At 44.2% G+C, this 15,759-nt stretch overlaps 1 protein-coding gene and 1 non-coding gene across 7 annotated transcripts in view; both read right to left on the bottom strand.

Annotated features, from left to right (window-relative positions):
- Positions 1-12,241, bottom strand: part of SGSM3 (small G protein signaling modulator 3) — a 47,146-nt gene extending 34,905 nt beyond the window's left edge. For all 6 annotated transcript variants that reach the window (XR_004965854.1, XM_036297949.1, XM_036297948.1 and 3 more), the window contains exon 1: positions 12,125-12,241. The gene's annotated coding sequence lies outside the window, so the exon portion shown is untranslated. The remainder of the gene's footprint in view (positions 1-12,124) is intronic.
- A 2,107-nt stretch (positions 12,242-14,348) lies between these two features.
- Positions 14,349-14,539, bottom strand: LOC118652405. The gene has a single exon (XR_004966632.1). It is a non-coding gene; the product is annotated as a U2 spliceosomal RNA (small nuclear RNA).
- Between the last annotated feature and the right edge of the window lie 1,220 nt (positions 14,540-15,759).

The raw sequence follows: 15,759 nt of genomic DNA, 5'->3' as shown, positions 1-15,759 counted from the left end.
AAGAAGAGTGAAGTTATCAGCATCAAGACAGCACATGATTGCCCTCCGGTTTGGCTCAGTGGATAGAGTGTCGGCCTACGGACTGAAGGATCCTAGGTTCAATTCTGGTCAAGGGCATGTACCTTGGTTGCGGGCACATCCCCAGTGGGGGGTGTGCAGGAGGCAGCTGATCGATGTTTCTCTCTCATCCATGTTTCTAACTCTCTATCCCTCTCCCTTCCTTTCTGTAAAAAGTCAATGAAATATATCAAAAAAAAAAAAAAAAAAGCACATGATTTCTTAACTATTTGAAATATTATACATATTGAAGGTAATATAAAAATGAATATGGCTGGGTTAGGTGGTAGGAATATGGGTTTACTGGTCTTGATTTCTAATGTGTGTTTTTTTGGACAAAGTACAGAAGTTCTGTGTTTAAAAATAATTACATCACATAAAACCTGTACACAAATACTCACAGCAGCATCCTAGATAATAAAGAGCTAATATACTAATTAGACCAAACAGCAGAACGACCGTCTGGACAACCTTCTGGACGAAGCCAGGGCTGCAAGGGCCGGCCGAGTTGCGAGGGGCTATGAGGGCTGGCCAGGGCTGTGAGGGCTGAGCCCCTTGCACAAATTTCATGCATCGGGACTCTAGTTATTTATAATAGCCTAAAAATGAAAACAATCCAAATGTCCATCAATGGACACATGGAAAAACAAAATGTGTATATCCATATACTGGGCTATTATTCAGCCATAAAAAGGACTGAAGTACAGATACATGCTACTACATGAATGAACCTTGAAAACATACTCATGAAAGAAGCCAGTGACATTTATATGATTCCATTTATATGAAATGCCTGGAATAGAGAAATCGATTGAGACAGGAAGTAGATTAGTGGCTGCCAGGGGCTGTCGGGAAGGGGAAAATAGGGAATGACTCTTAACGGGTATGGAGTTCCTTTTTGGGATGATAAAAATATTCTGGAATTTGACAGTGGTAATGGTTGCACAACACAGTGAATACACTGAAAACCTCTGAACTGTATACGTTAAAACGGTGACTTTGTGGTGCATGAATTATATCTCAATTTTTAAAATTACATTTAAGTATCATAGAACATTGAGGAATAAGAATGTGTCCTCCCTGAGTGTGTTCTGAGGTCTGAACTTACAGTACCCTTGAGCCTCTCTGTCTTCCCTGCTCTTGCTCTGTCAAAGCTACTACTTATCAACTTAAATACCCATCTCCTCAGGGGATTTAATGTTTATACAAAACCAAGGAAAGCAAAGTGAAAAATAAAAAGGTATAAACTGTTAGCAGTAGCTTATTTATAACTGTGAAAAGGATCCCTTTTTCTTTCATTTGTAACTAACACTTTACTTACACTACTCAGCATGAAGTTGACATCTTAGCAACCTGTGAAGTCGGGAACTCCCTAAGTAGCTAAAAAGTAAAAATCTGTTACTTTACCTTTTTAAAAGACTGTAACAAGTTTCCCAATCGCTGGAAAAAGAACTGACAACACTTTAAAACTCAATATTGAAGCACCTAAAAAGCAATTTTTTTTTTTAAATATATTTTATTGATTTTTTACAGAGAGGAAGGGAGAGAGATAGAGAGTTAGAAAGATCGATCAGCCGCCTCCTGCACATCTCCTACTGGGGATGTGCCCGCAACCCAGGTACATGCCCTTGACCGGAATCGAACCCGGGACCTTTCAGTCCACAGGCCGACGCTCTATCCACTGAGCCAAACCGGTTTCGGCGTAAAAAAGCAATTTTTGCAATAAAAACAGTGCTGTGAGGAACTCTCCCTCTAAAGATTTTTTTAAATGACATTAACACATCTGTCTAATTTGGGAGAGGATTTGGATTTTTAAAGTCTGCTTTTTTTACTTTAGTGTCAACTTTGTTAATAGAAATCAAAGTATAAGATTAGGTTAGCAACAAATGACTGGTAATGGAGTTTAATATGATACCAGTTGAAGCAGACAATAAATCTAATGACCCCTAAAGTGAACTTAACATTGTATAATTATAGCAGAGTGGAAAATTGCTTTTTAATAGTTGGCTCCAGAAGGCTTTCCAGAGAAAGAGTTTATCTTTGTTTGGGAAAATAAACTCCCTAAAGGTGGAGAGTAAACTTGGAAGGCATAGATTAGAAGAAAGGAAAGATTTATCAATGGCCTAGCAAAAGAAATCAAGAGAAATTCGGAGACAGGGGAGAACGGAAAATAGAGGTGGCCTTGTATAGAGGGGAGGGGAAGAGAAATCCAAAGACAAGATAAGGAGCTGCATCCTGTACAACAAAATCACCTATGAGACATTAACACTCTGTGCATCTGGGTTTGAGGAGGCCTCGGGGTAGGGACCAAATAAATGCTTCTGAAGAAAAGGATAATCCCAAACTCCATTACTGTGTTGTTGCAAGGGAAGACCCCTTTCTCATTCCCTATCTTCAGTAAAGCCTGACTTACTCTTAAGAGCCTTGACCCATGACAGGGGTAGACTGCTGAATGGAGGGAATACCAAACTCCTGGTAGATCTCCATGTACAAGATCCTTTTGAAGTTCCTGTGCCTGGCTCCTTGAGCTTCCTCTGCTTGTAATGCCCTCCACTTTACCTGACTTCTCATTCTTCAAGGCTAAGCCTAGGCATTTCCTCCCGGAAGCCTTCTCTGACACTCCCTACTCTGGTTGTGTCAGGTGCCCCTATTCACTCATGACATATCGTACAACCCATCTATAACACATTCGTCTTAATAATAACTACTATTCACTGCAGACTTTCTAAGTGCCAGGAACTCTAATAAGCAAAGCTGTATTAAAACATTTACAGGCCCTGCCGGGAGCCGGTCCATGCTTGCTGTTTCAAGGGACCTGGCATATATGGCATACTGTTCTTAATATGTTTGCTCACCTTCTTGGCACTATGTGTTTTAACCAAGGTCTCTGAGAAAGGTTGTTTCCCCAGGTAGGGATTTTCCCCTGAAATTAGGGAGGGAATAAAACCTCTTAACTAAGTGCCAGGCGGGTAATTAATCACTTTAACTATGAACAATCATGCTTAAGCTACATAATCTTTACTCCCTGGAATGGAGATAAGAAACGCCCTAACCTTTGCAATAGAGATTGATAGGATTGGAATCAACTGATATAAATACAGATGTAACAAGACAGAACTGAGAAGACAGAACCAAGAGACACAGAACCTAGACACAGAACCTAGAGACAGAAGAACTTCGCTGGAGAGAACATGGCAAAAGATCCTGGACAGAAACTGGCAACAGAACCTAGAGACAGAACCTGGCTACAGAACCTGGATAGAACATGGCAAGAGAACCTGACTAGAACCTGGTGACTGAACCTGGCTGGAGAACCTGGACAGAACCTGGCTGGAGAACCTAGTGAGGGAACATGGACACAGAACCTGGCTGGAGATCCTAAGCAGAACCTCTCTGGAGATCCAGACCAGAACTTGGCTGGAGATCCTGGCTAGGCTGCTGATCAACTGAACACTGTCTCCGCGTCCTTCCTTCTTCGCCGACTCTGTCCACACCTTTGGGGACCCCTGGACCTGCTGGGGTTGGTCCCCGGCAAGGCCCTTTGGTCCAGCAATTTCCATTTCTAGAAACTTATTCTACAATTCAGCAAAATGATTCATATACAAGGACACTCCTGCCCTAGCCTATTTGGCTTAATGGATAAAGCATTGGCCTGCAGACTGAAGGGTCCCGGGTTCAATTCTGGTCAAGGGCACATGCCTGGGTTGTGGGCTTCATCCCCAGGAAGGGGTGTGCAGGAGGCAGCCAGTCAATGATTCCCTCTCATCATTGATGTTTCGCTCTCTCTCTCCCTCTCCCTTCCTCTCTGAAATCAATTAAAAAAAAAAAAAGGACACTCCCTACAACACTGCTTGTGATTGCAAAAATATTAGAAAACCTAAATACCTATTAAAAGGGGTTAAATAAAGGACAGTACATCTATGTAGTGGAATAGTGTGCATCTGTCAAAAAAGAATAGGTCAAGAGGAGAACCAAGATGGCGGCATAGGTTAACGCCGGAGTTTGCTGCTTTGAACAACTACTTCAAAAGTGAAACCAAAAAACGGAAGGGACATCACCCAGAACCACAGGAACGCTGGCTGAGTGGAAGTCCTACAACTAGGAGGAAAGAGAAACGCATACGGACACTCAGAGGAGGCGCAGTGCTGAAGTCAAATTCTGAGGTGCGGAGTGCGCGGAGCGGGCTGGCGGCGGAGGGCGCGGTTGGCGTTTTCAATCGGGAGGGAGTCAGAGACTCTGAGCTCCAGATACAGGCGAGTCACTAGGGACCCAGACTCAAACGGGAGAAGCGGGACTGTCTGGCTTCGGTCAGAGCGAGTGCAGCTTTCTCTCTGAGCTTTGCAGCGGGAGCTGGCACTCAGAGAGGCAGAGCCCCTGGGGACAGGACTGAGAGCCGCCATAACTGCTCTCTCCGGCCCACCCTGTTGATCCTGTGCGACCCGCCCCGCCCAAGCCCTGCACACAGGCATTTGCCGGATAGCCTCAGGCAAAGGCTAGATTAGCACCTCCCTAGAGGACAGAAGTTCTCTCACTGCTGACACAGCTGATTCTCATAGCCACTTGGCCTGGAGGTCAAACCCTCCCTGGAATTAGCTACAACAATCAAGATTTAACTATAAAACTGTGAACAAAGACCACTAGGGGGTGCACCAAGGAAGCATAACAAAATGCGGAGACAAAGAAACAGGACAAAATTGTCAATGGAAGATATAGAGTTCAGAACCACACTTTTAAGGTCTCTCAAGAACTGTTTAGAAGCCGCCGATAAACTTAATGAGATCTACAAGAAAACTAATGAGACCCTCGATCTTATATTGGGGAACCAACTAGAAATTAAGCATACACGGACTGAAATAACGAATATTATACAGACTCCCGACAGCAGACCAGAGGAGCGCAAGAATCAAGTCAATGATTTGAAATGCGAGGAAGCAAAAAACACCCAACCGGAAAAGCAAAATGAAAAAAGAATCCAAAAATGCGAGGATAGTGTAAGGAGCCTCTGGGACAGCTTCAAGCGTACCAACATCAGAATTATAGGGGTGCCAGAAGATGAGAGAGAGCAAGATATTGAAAACCTATTTGAAGAAATAATGACAGAAAACTTCCCCCACCTGGTGAAAGAAATGGACTTACAGGTCCAAGAAGCACGGAGAACCCCAAACAAAAGGAATCCAAAGAGGACCACACCAAGACACATCATCATTAAAATGCCAAGAGCAAAAGATAAAGAGAGAATCTTAAAAACAGCAAGAGAAAGAAACTCAGTTACCTACAAGGGAATACCCATACGACTGTCAGCTGATTTCTCAACAGAAACTTTGCAGGCCAGAAGGGAGTGGCAAGAAATATTCAAAGTGATGAATACCAAGAACCTACAACCAAGATTACTTTATCCAGCAAAGCTATCATTCAGAATTGAAGGTCAGATAAAGAGCTTCACAGATAAGGAAAAGCTAAAGGAGTTCATCACCACCAAACCAGGATTATATGAAATGCTGAAAGGCATCCTTTAAGAAGAGGAAGAGGAAGAAAAAGGTAAAGATACAAATTATGAACAACAAATATGCATCTATCAACAAGTGAATCTAAGAATCAAGTGAATAAATAATCTGATGAACAGAATGAACTGTTGATTATAATAGAATCAGGGACATAGAAAGGGAATGGACTGACTATTCCTGGGGGGGAAAGGGGTGTGGGAGATGCGGGAAGAGACTGGACAAAAATCATGCACCTATGGATGAGGACAGTGGGTGGGGAGTGAGGGCGGAGGGTGGGGCGGGAACTGGGAGGAGGGGAGTTATGGGGGGGGAAAAAAAGAGGAACAAATGTAATAATCTGAACAATAAAGATTTAAATAAAAAAAAATAAAAAATAAAAAATAAAAAAAAAAGAATAGGTCAGCTATTTATGCATTAATAGGGAATGATCTTAAAGATACAGCATTAAGTGAAAAAGGCAAAGAGCAAAAACAGTGGTCCCTATCTCAGGAAACCGGCATTATCACCTACCCACCCACTCTCTTCAGCCTCATGGCTAATGGATTCTCCTTCATCCACCCCTCAACTCTCAGGCTTTTCCTAATATTTTCTGAATTTCCTTTTTTTCCCTTCAACTTGTTGCTAGTTTTCATTTCTCACCACCATGCTTATTACAAATCCCTCAACTGGGATCCCTGCCCCACACGGCCCCCCCAAGCCCCATATACTGTCTACTCTGCAGCCAGAGAAATCCTTTAAAAATGCAAATAGTCATTTCCTTCTCTTTAAACCCCTTTGTCTTCCCTTTGACCTTAGGAAAAAGTCCAAATTTGATAACTTGGCGTATAAGACCCTGAATGACCTAGTAGTCCTTGCTAACCATTCCAGCTTCATCTCTCAACACCTACCTCTCATTCACCCTCAACACATGCACGCTCTATGCTCCAGCCACAGAATACTTCTTTCAGACTTTGGAACACACCTACTTCCTCTCAGAGCATGGTGCTAAGTAAATGAAACAACAGTATGTAAAGAAAGTCTCGAACCTTGGGCCCCGACAATCACCACGATAAGGCAGCTAGTGGCACTAATCCTCCAGAACAGGTTCCCTGCTCCAGTCACCTCAGTCATTCTTTTTGAAAACATCTTTATTATTCATGTCACCCTTTATCTCCCTTATTGTCAAAGACATATCAAGTAAAGACCCACTACATCATCCAAATTTCTCAACTGACTCCCCCAAAACTGGCATCAGCAGAAGAGCAAAATGACTCCAATAATCGACTCTATTTTGAGCTCCACTCCTGCTCCTGCTCCCACAGGTTTACAGCTAGGACTGATTTCCCTTCCCTGAGTCAATATTTCCTTTGTGACCAGAGATAGAGAGTGTTCCTTTAGGCAAGAGTTGAGGGTGATTGTGCAAGGCAGAGCAGACTGTGGATGAACAGACCATGGAAACAGGAACCTCGCCCCAGAATTCCGCAAGCTCGGGTACAGCTCCCCCTTTCCTGCACAGCAGCACCAGTTAAATGGAACTCTGCTGTGCAGACTTCTGAACCATGCTCATCCACTCTAGGTCTTCCTATAAAATAATTAATCATCCAAGGTAATCTCGTTACCTCCCTGAGTCCCTCCCAGGATCACTCCCCTAAGTTTATAGCCTGGCAGTACCTGGATGGTGACAAGGAAGCAAAAGCAAGGTGCTGCATGGACCTTCTGTCATTCCCACAACCAGGGGTGAGGGGGCAGCTACCTCCTTAAAAGTAAAAGTAAAACAAATAAGGGTTAGCTAACTGCAACTTAACATTCAGGTAGCTCTGAAAAACAGCAGGCAAGAATGTCTGAGGAAAAGCTCCTTGAGGGCCGACTGGCAAAAAAGGCCACTGAGAACTTTATATTTAAAGTTTTTTATTAACACAGAAGCAGATAGTACTTAAAATGAGATCATAAATGAAGTTGATAAGGTCCCTATTCCTCATATAATTAAACCATACAGGTCTGCAAACTATCTTATCTTTAAGTCATTTATTTGGCCATACCATCTCTGTAATTACTTGGGGATGTTTCAATTGCAGATATGAAAATAACTACATAACAACCCTAAAGTATGGTAATCCAACCCTATTTACTTTGTGGCAGTAAACGGACTGAGGTATTATAAGGGAGGTACCAAGGAAAATATTTACTGAGCATTTACAATGAGCTAAGAAACCTGAGAAAACCAGGGCTCAGAGAAGCACTGCTCACGCACACTCAGTGACTCCTAAGCCGTCTTCTATTACACCACACTAACTAGTACAACTGTAGTTGTCAGACACATTACATAGATTTTATTTAATCTTCAAAACAACCCTATGAAGTAGGAGGTTATGAGTATAAACTCTGGAGTTTGACTACCCAGGTTCAAATGCTGATTCCACCACTTATTTGTGTGGCCTTAAGCAAGTTACTCAGCATTTCTGTGACTGTCTCCTCATTTTAAGGGGCATGATATTAATAATATATAGCGCAGTTGTAAAGACTGAGTTAATATAATAAAATTCTGTGCCTAGTATACAGTAAATACCCAATAAATATTATCTTTTATTATGAGTGGTGGTGATGGCAGTAGTAGTAATTATTCCAATTTTACAGAAAAGGAAAATGAGGCATTGGGAAGTTATATCAAAGTTTAAAGTGGTAGAGCCAGAATTTGAACTTCACTGTTAGGTGCTTCTAATTACTATATTCTACTAAGTTCAGAGTTAACAAAAAAAGCAAAAAACACACAGTGGTATTTGGACTTTAACCCTAACCTCAAGTCACACCAATTAAGAATATTTACAAATGAAACTCAAACACAAGAAGAGGAAATGATCTGTTGTTTCATGTCTTTAGAATGTTTGCTAGAAGGCTAACTAGATATCTAGAGAGGCTCAGCTCTTATCATTTTGTTAAAAAAAATAAAAAAGTTAGCCCTAATTGGAAATCAGGCCCTTCTCAAGAACAAGCCTTCTGGTAACTGGATTAGTGTGTTCAATCTCATTTCTGATGTTACTCTTTTTTATTTTTAAATCCTCCCAGAGGAAATATATATATATATACATATATATACACACACACACACACACACACACACATACATATGTATATATGTATATATATATATATATGAGGAAGGGGAGAGGGAGAGAGAGATTGTGAGAAAGAAACACTGATCAGATGCCTCCTGTATGCACCCCAACTGGGGATCGAACTCCCAACCCAGGTATGTGCCCTGATCAGGAATTGAACCGGCTCCAACCAATTGAGACACCCCGGCCAAGGCCTGATGTTACTCTTATTGATAAAGCTATTTAATCATGCCAAAGAAGTTCACTTTCCAAAGCAAGTCACATCATTAGCACAGAAAAAACCCTACATCACAGTTAGAAAAAGCATGAATGTGTTTATAACAGCAAAAGAGGCACAATGTTAGAAGTGAAGACATAGTTAACAGTGCCTATTGAAATGTACTGAATGTCTCACTCCTCATTTATGAATTGTGATCATAGGTAACAAGCCTAATTGGTCAAAAAGAGGAAGAGGTGATAATATTCAAATGATGGTGACTTCAAAATCAGCTCACAAGCCACACTGAAAGCCTGCCTCACTTTTTCAGTCGCATAGTATTACTAGATAGTACCTACCACGTGCAGAACACAACCTTCTAGGACAGTGATGGCGAACCTATGACAGGCGAGTCAGAGGTGACACGCGAACTCATTTTTTGGTTGATTTTTCTTTGTTAAATGGCATTTAAATATATAAAATAAATATCAAAAATATAAATCTTTGTTTTACTATGGTTGCAAATATGAAAAAATTTCTATATGTGACACGGCACCAGAGTTAAGTTAGGGTTTTTCAAAATGCTGACACGCCGAGCTCAAAAGGTTCGCCATCACTGTTCTAGGAAGTGTTCGCTCAACAAATATTTATTGATCTTTTACTACTATTTTAGGAGATAGAAGTGAGATAGTATTTTAGGTGAAAAAGACAGACTCTACTTTCATAGAGCTGACATTGTAGGCAGGCATTATGAAGAAAAAAATTAAGGATCAGTTCCCAGGTCAGACTCAAAAGCCTATACTGTATATTTCAAGTGTATCATCTCTCACTGGCAAGATATAGTTTCTCTTAAAAGTACACACCCCTACGTATGCAGTCCCAGCACCACTGTCTAAAACAATGTAGGTTTCTCTCTGCTGTCAGTCCAGTGTCACTTTCTCAGGGAAGTGTTCCTCCCCCACTCCCAAGAGCAAAGATTGCTCCATCGGTAGTTAACACATCACACTGACATGTATGAATTTCTTTTTCCTCCTCGTTAGTCCCTCAACAGGGCAAGAACCATGTTTGGCCTCTTTGTAAATCTAGAAGATGGTACATACAGTAGTTGTTCAATAAATGGTTGAATGGAGCTCATGAGAGCAATTTCAAAAGTTGAGGGTGGAAGCCAGACTGCAATGAACTAGCAGCGGTCGCCAACAGGTGGTCCGCGAGGTCCGAAAGGTTGGCAACTGCTGAACGAAGGAGTAAATGGAAGAGAAGGGCAGGAAATGGCAGTAGGTTGAAGGAGAAATGTGATCACAGTAGAGTCTTATACATTTTTAAGAATGAGAAAGACTTGAACATCTTTGTTGGTAAGGCAGTACAGCAAGCACATCAGAAAGAGCAGGGGTGTCAGAGTCAGACTTGAAGTTGTAGACAATTCACTGAATAATGCCTACACCTCACAGTGACAATGACAGCACTTAGCTAACAGAAGATGTTCAACCAATGCTATCCATGCTTTTTACGGTATGCGGAAGCCCAGACTAACTCAACAGATTTCCCGCCTCAGTCTGTGTGTACTGTGTGACGGCAAAGAAACCGGACTCCTGCTTCTTCTGTGTGTACCACCCTCTGTGCTACTCCGCTTCCTTGCGACAGTCTGCATGAGCTCATGAGTGGCTGCTATGGAAAATTACTGATGTCCCCAGCTGCGGAGCAGAGAGGATCTGGAGACTGACTAGATGAAACCAATGTTACATCATCAAATAAATGTACAAGAGTTGGGGCTCCTGCCAACACTCTCACTGAGAACTAAGAAGAGAGAAACACAGAACATGAAGTGTCTATAAGACAACAGGTGTTCCCAGCATCCGCTCCAGGCCCAGAGAGATGGCCTGTAGGGTAAGCGATGATTCTCGGCTGAGTTCCTTTCTCAGTATTCCACCCCGGTGTCAGGTTCATTTCTGTGAGGTGCTACTCTAGCTGACGGACTGACTTCTCTGTAAACCTGACAAGATCCCAAATTCACAAGATCAGTAAGCTCTTTTATATTTAAACGATTTTTGTTCACAGCCTTTCAAAGCGAATGCTCTGGTCAGGCACCGGTGACTGTATCTGATGGACAGAAACACCCCCACCCCTCTCCGGGACCACACGCCTCCACGCTTAAAAAGGGACACGGGACCGAGGACGGAAGCCAGGCAATGCGGCCATCAGCGACGGAAAGGCTTCGGGCACCAAGGGCTATCGAAGGGCAGGAGCGACACTGACCTTTACCTACAGTCCGTGACCAGCTGACCATGGAAGGAAGCGATGGGGAAGAAAGGAAGTAGGAAATATGTGTGTGTCCACAGAGAATCACAAACAGGATCACAAAAGCTACAAGTAAACAAGTCAAAGTAGAAAATTCAGTTCTTTTCGGTCTGATTAGGAACTTGAATTTACCAAAAAAAAAAGGAGACAGAGGGGGAATGCTCCAGGACACCTTCAACCCACCGGGACCCGCAGGAGCGGCCGGGGCCGCCCCCTCGCGCGCAGCACCAGGAGCTGAAGGGAACCTCGGCCTCTCACCTCTCACCCGCGCACAGACGCACCTGGGGCCTCACACCGGGTGTGAAATACACCCCCACACCCGGTCCCAGGCACCCCGGGTGACCCGACCCATTCACCCTCAAGTTCCCCAAGTTCAAACACAAACACATCGCGGCGTGTCGGCACCCGACCCGCATGTTCACAAGCTACACCTGAGGAAGAGTTTCTGCTGTGAATGTGCTCCAGGCAGCCGTTCTTTCAAAAAATAAAAATAAAAAATAAGCCCCCCGCCTCCCCCGCGCATTTTGGTGCAGTTTCTGTAAAACTGCTCCCAGCGGCCGGAGGGGCATGTGCGTCGTCGGGCTCGAGGCCCCGCCACTCCCGCCCGGCACTTCAGCAGGGGACCCGGCGGCCCCACCTCCCGCGAGGCCAGGCGGAGCCACGGGGTTGGGGGGGGTCCCGCCTCCGGAGGCCGCCCCCGCTCCGAGCAGAGACGCGGGGGCTCGCGGGTCCGAGCATCGTCCCCGCCCCGCAGGCCCCGCACCCGGACGGGAGAGCCCGCACCTGCCCGCCACCGCCCCGGCCCCAAATCACGCGTCGCACCTGCGAGGTGCGGCCCGGGAGGTGCATCTCCCCTCCTCGGCCCGTCAGTCCGCAGCCGCCCCCGCGTCCCAACCCGAGGGCCCCGGCCCCGGTCCCGAGGGCCCCGGCCCCGGTCCCGCAGACCCAGCCGCCCCGTCAGCCTCTCCCCGCGCCCTCACCTGCCCCACAGGAGCCGTCCAGCTGCCGCGCCGCCGCGAGTCCCGCCACCTCAGCGCCGACAGGGTCGGGCTCGCTGCTGCGCGCCTCGGATCCAGTCAGCGCTCGGCAGCGCCACCGCGCACGCGCGCTGGACCCAGCAGGGCGGCCGCGGGGCATGCTGGGGGCTGAAGTCCTCCGGCTCCGACGGGCGGGAGCGGTGAGGTTTACACGCCCCCAAACCCCCTTTCGAGCCCCCTTTCAGAGCCCAACAACCTTCGAAGCCCATTTTTAGCCTAGCAATGTCCACCGGCCTCCCGTCTGCACTGCAGCCCGAGGAACTCTGGGCAAAATGGGGTGAACCAGCTGTCAGGATGGGGGATAGACGCGACCGGTCTCTGGGAAGTAGGGGCACTTACTTGATGCTCATTTTCTAAATATTTAAGTGCCTTCTTTACGGTGTACAGAACTAGTATCAGACCAGCCTGATCCACGCTACACAAGTCACAAGCTTTGGAAGGAGCTCCAAATTGGAACAAATTGGTTGAGGTCATGCCCAAATGCACGCTCCGGGTATTCGCAATGCAGTGGGTGTAGTCAGAGGCCTGCATGAGTCACTGAACCACGCTAACATGGAGCTCACCCACAACATGGGAATGTGAACTTATGGTTGTGAGAACTACATGCTATTTGAGAAAATGTTAATGCACAGTACAAACTAATAGTCCAAGAGGGTGGCAAGCCCATCTCTATCTGATATCCACGTGCTAGCTGACATCCGGCTCCAGGTTGGAAAAACAACATGATTGCCACATTTTAGAAAGGTCACCAACAGCTACAATGGTATTAGGGACTGTTTCTAGAAATTTCACCCTATTCTGAAGAGATTCGTTTGAGAGCTGCTCACTAACCTAAGCATGGATTCCTAATGGTGTTCCAGGGTGGTGATGCCCAGGGTAAATGAATGGAACCATAGGCAAAGCCTCAGTCATCTTACGGTTTGATGCTCACTTTACAAAGCACTTCCATGCAATTCACAACACTCAAAGCACAGTGAGTTTTATCATTTGAATTTTACAAAGGACTTGGTCAAAATATAGAGAATTACTGACAGAGTAGGGATCTGAACCGTTTCTGTGGCCAAGTTCATTTTTCTTCCCAACCACACTAGCTCTTACAAATTCTGCTCTTAAAAAAAATAAAAAATGCCTTCCTGATACACCAAGGTTGCAGGTTCAATCCCTAGTAAGGACACATACAAGAATCAACCAATAATGTATTATAAGTAGAACAATAAATCAATGTCTCCTCCCCCCTCTCTTTCTTCCCACCCTTCCCTCCTCTCTCTAAAACCAATCAATAATTTTTTTTTAATGCCAGAGGAATGAATTCCAGCCTCTTTCGTGTGGTAACATTCCTTTTCTCTCATATCACAACTTTGAAGGGCTATTATTTCTTAAATATATCTTTATAGGAAAAACAATTTTAGTTGTAAGGTAAATTGAAGTGTCAGAACTCAACAGCTGAGTAACGCTAGTTTCAGCATAGGCCCCTTAGGTTTTTGCAATGAAGCATTAGCGTTTTGTCTTTGCCTACTTTCCCTACAGACTTAATAGGGAACTAAGGATTTGTCACCCCACATTCCAATTAAACATTTATCAGAGATTAATACCCAGCAGGAAATAGACTAGCTACCAATTCTATAAAACATACTTATTTATAAATGCTGTGTAAGAATATGACATACACATTTAGCCTCCATTAGACAACAAGAGGGAGAAAGAAAAATGCTGAATTATTGGGTTCCTAGGACAGCACCCACGGCAAGGCCCCTATTAATTCATGCCACAGGAAGGGTGGATGGGGAGCAGTGGGAAAAGCAGCATCTGCCTCATGAAGAGTGAGTTACAAGCTGCTAAAACCCTGCAGTGTGGGTTTCCTGTTGAAGTTCCATCTCAGGAGCACCTTTTCTCAGTGGAGCTTCGTGACCTTTACATGTGTTCAGATGTTGAATTCCATGTCCCATTACTGAGGAGCCATTCATCACTCTGTGTAGTCAGCTTCCTGCCCTGGAACCACAGCTCCAGGAGGCCAGACTGTCTTGCTCACCACTATTCCTAGTACACAGTCGGGTGCTGAAAAATACCTGTTAAAGCATGAAACCTGGATCAGAAGTAAATTATTTTGTAAATACTTCCTTCCAGGTTATCACTAAAATAAAGCTTTCCAAATGTGAAGTATATTTTATTTTTTTGCACTGTTCCCGGAGGTACTGCAATACCGGGTCGATGCGTGGAGTGGACGGAGCAAGCTCCTATTCCATCTCCCTGCTCCAAAAATACATTTAATATAATGTCCTCGGATAGAGGATGTATCAGATATTAAACTGATAAGAACAGATACTATACTTGATCTTAGCCAAAAGGCCGTGAAGTGATTAAAGTATATTTTATTTTACCCCCTATTTTTCCTTGAAAGAAATGAACAATTTATTTAAGGAACTATAGTGTGAATCCTTCTGAGATGTTATTTGAATTTCTACATTACTTTATTTTTAAGACAAATTTTTATTGATTTCAGAAAGGAAAGAATAGAAATAGATATATCAATGATGAGAGCAAATCATTGATTGGCTGCCTCCTGCATGCCCCACACTGGGGATTGAGCCTGCAACCTGGGCATGTGCCCTCACCTGGAATTGAACTGTGACTTGCTGGCTCATAGGTCGACACTCAAACACTGAGCCACACAACTGGGCTCTGCATTATGTATTTTAAATAAATTTGGTTTGTACTCTTACAACCGGCACTATCCTAATCACAACTTTTAAAGATAGCTATCAAAGTTTAAAACCTTAGAAGAGGCTTAATAGTTTCTCATTGTTTTAAATGTTTATGTCCTAGAGCAGCCGTGGACAAACTACAGCCCACAGGCCGGATCTGGCCAGTTTGAAATGAATGAAACTAAAAAAAAAAGACCGTACCCTTTTATGTAATGATGTTTACTTTGAATTATATTAGTTCACACAAACACTCCATCCATGCTTTTGTTCCGGCCCTCCGGTCCAGTTTAAGAACCCATTGTGGCCCTCGAGTCAAAAAGTTTGCCCACCCCTGTCCTAGAGCCATAGCAATGAAAGGCTAGATCGCTCATGGATGGAAACTGATTGGAGGCCTTCATGGTTCATCTCCTTCCCAGTCTCACTTGTGACCACTTAAAATCATATTCAATATGAGCTTATTTCCTACGAAACCCCTTACGGGGATTATGGACAGGGGTCTACAGAAGTTCCCAAAGATATCTTCAAGCCCCTCCTTCCTTGCTATCCTGGGATGTTGCCTAACCACAATTTCTGACCCACTATAGAAGAGGAAGGCCTAATAACACCACAAATATAGGAGAACTGGCAGAACCAAGTACAGAGGCAGAATCTGGAAGGGCAGGTCAAACTTCGCTTTTCTAAGGCTAAAGGGCCCTGGCATATAAGATACACAGGGCCTCTTATTTTCATCCACCCACCCATTTCTCATTTAACCTTTTGACCAAGTAGTCACCTGCAGATCATCTTGTCTTCTTGACGAGCTCATCTTGAAAGCTGGGCCAGAAACCCAGCTGTTTCTTCTTGAGCTTGGACTTTTCATGAAGGCAAATTTATACC

This window comes from Myotis myotis, unplaced genomic scaffold, assembly GCF_014108235.1.
Source record: "Myotis myotis isolate mMyoMyo1 unplaced genomic scaffold, mMyoMyo1.p scaffold_m19_p_3, whole genome shotgun sequence".
Classification (NCBI taxonomy): domain Eukaryota; kingdom Metazoa; phylum Chordata; class Mammalia; order Chiroptera; family Vespertilionidae; genus Myotis; species Myotis myotis.
This window is presented reverse-complemented; position numbering and strand designations above follow the sequence as displayed.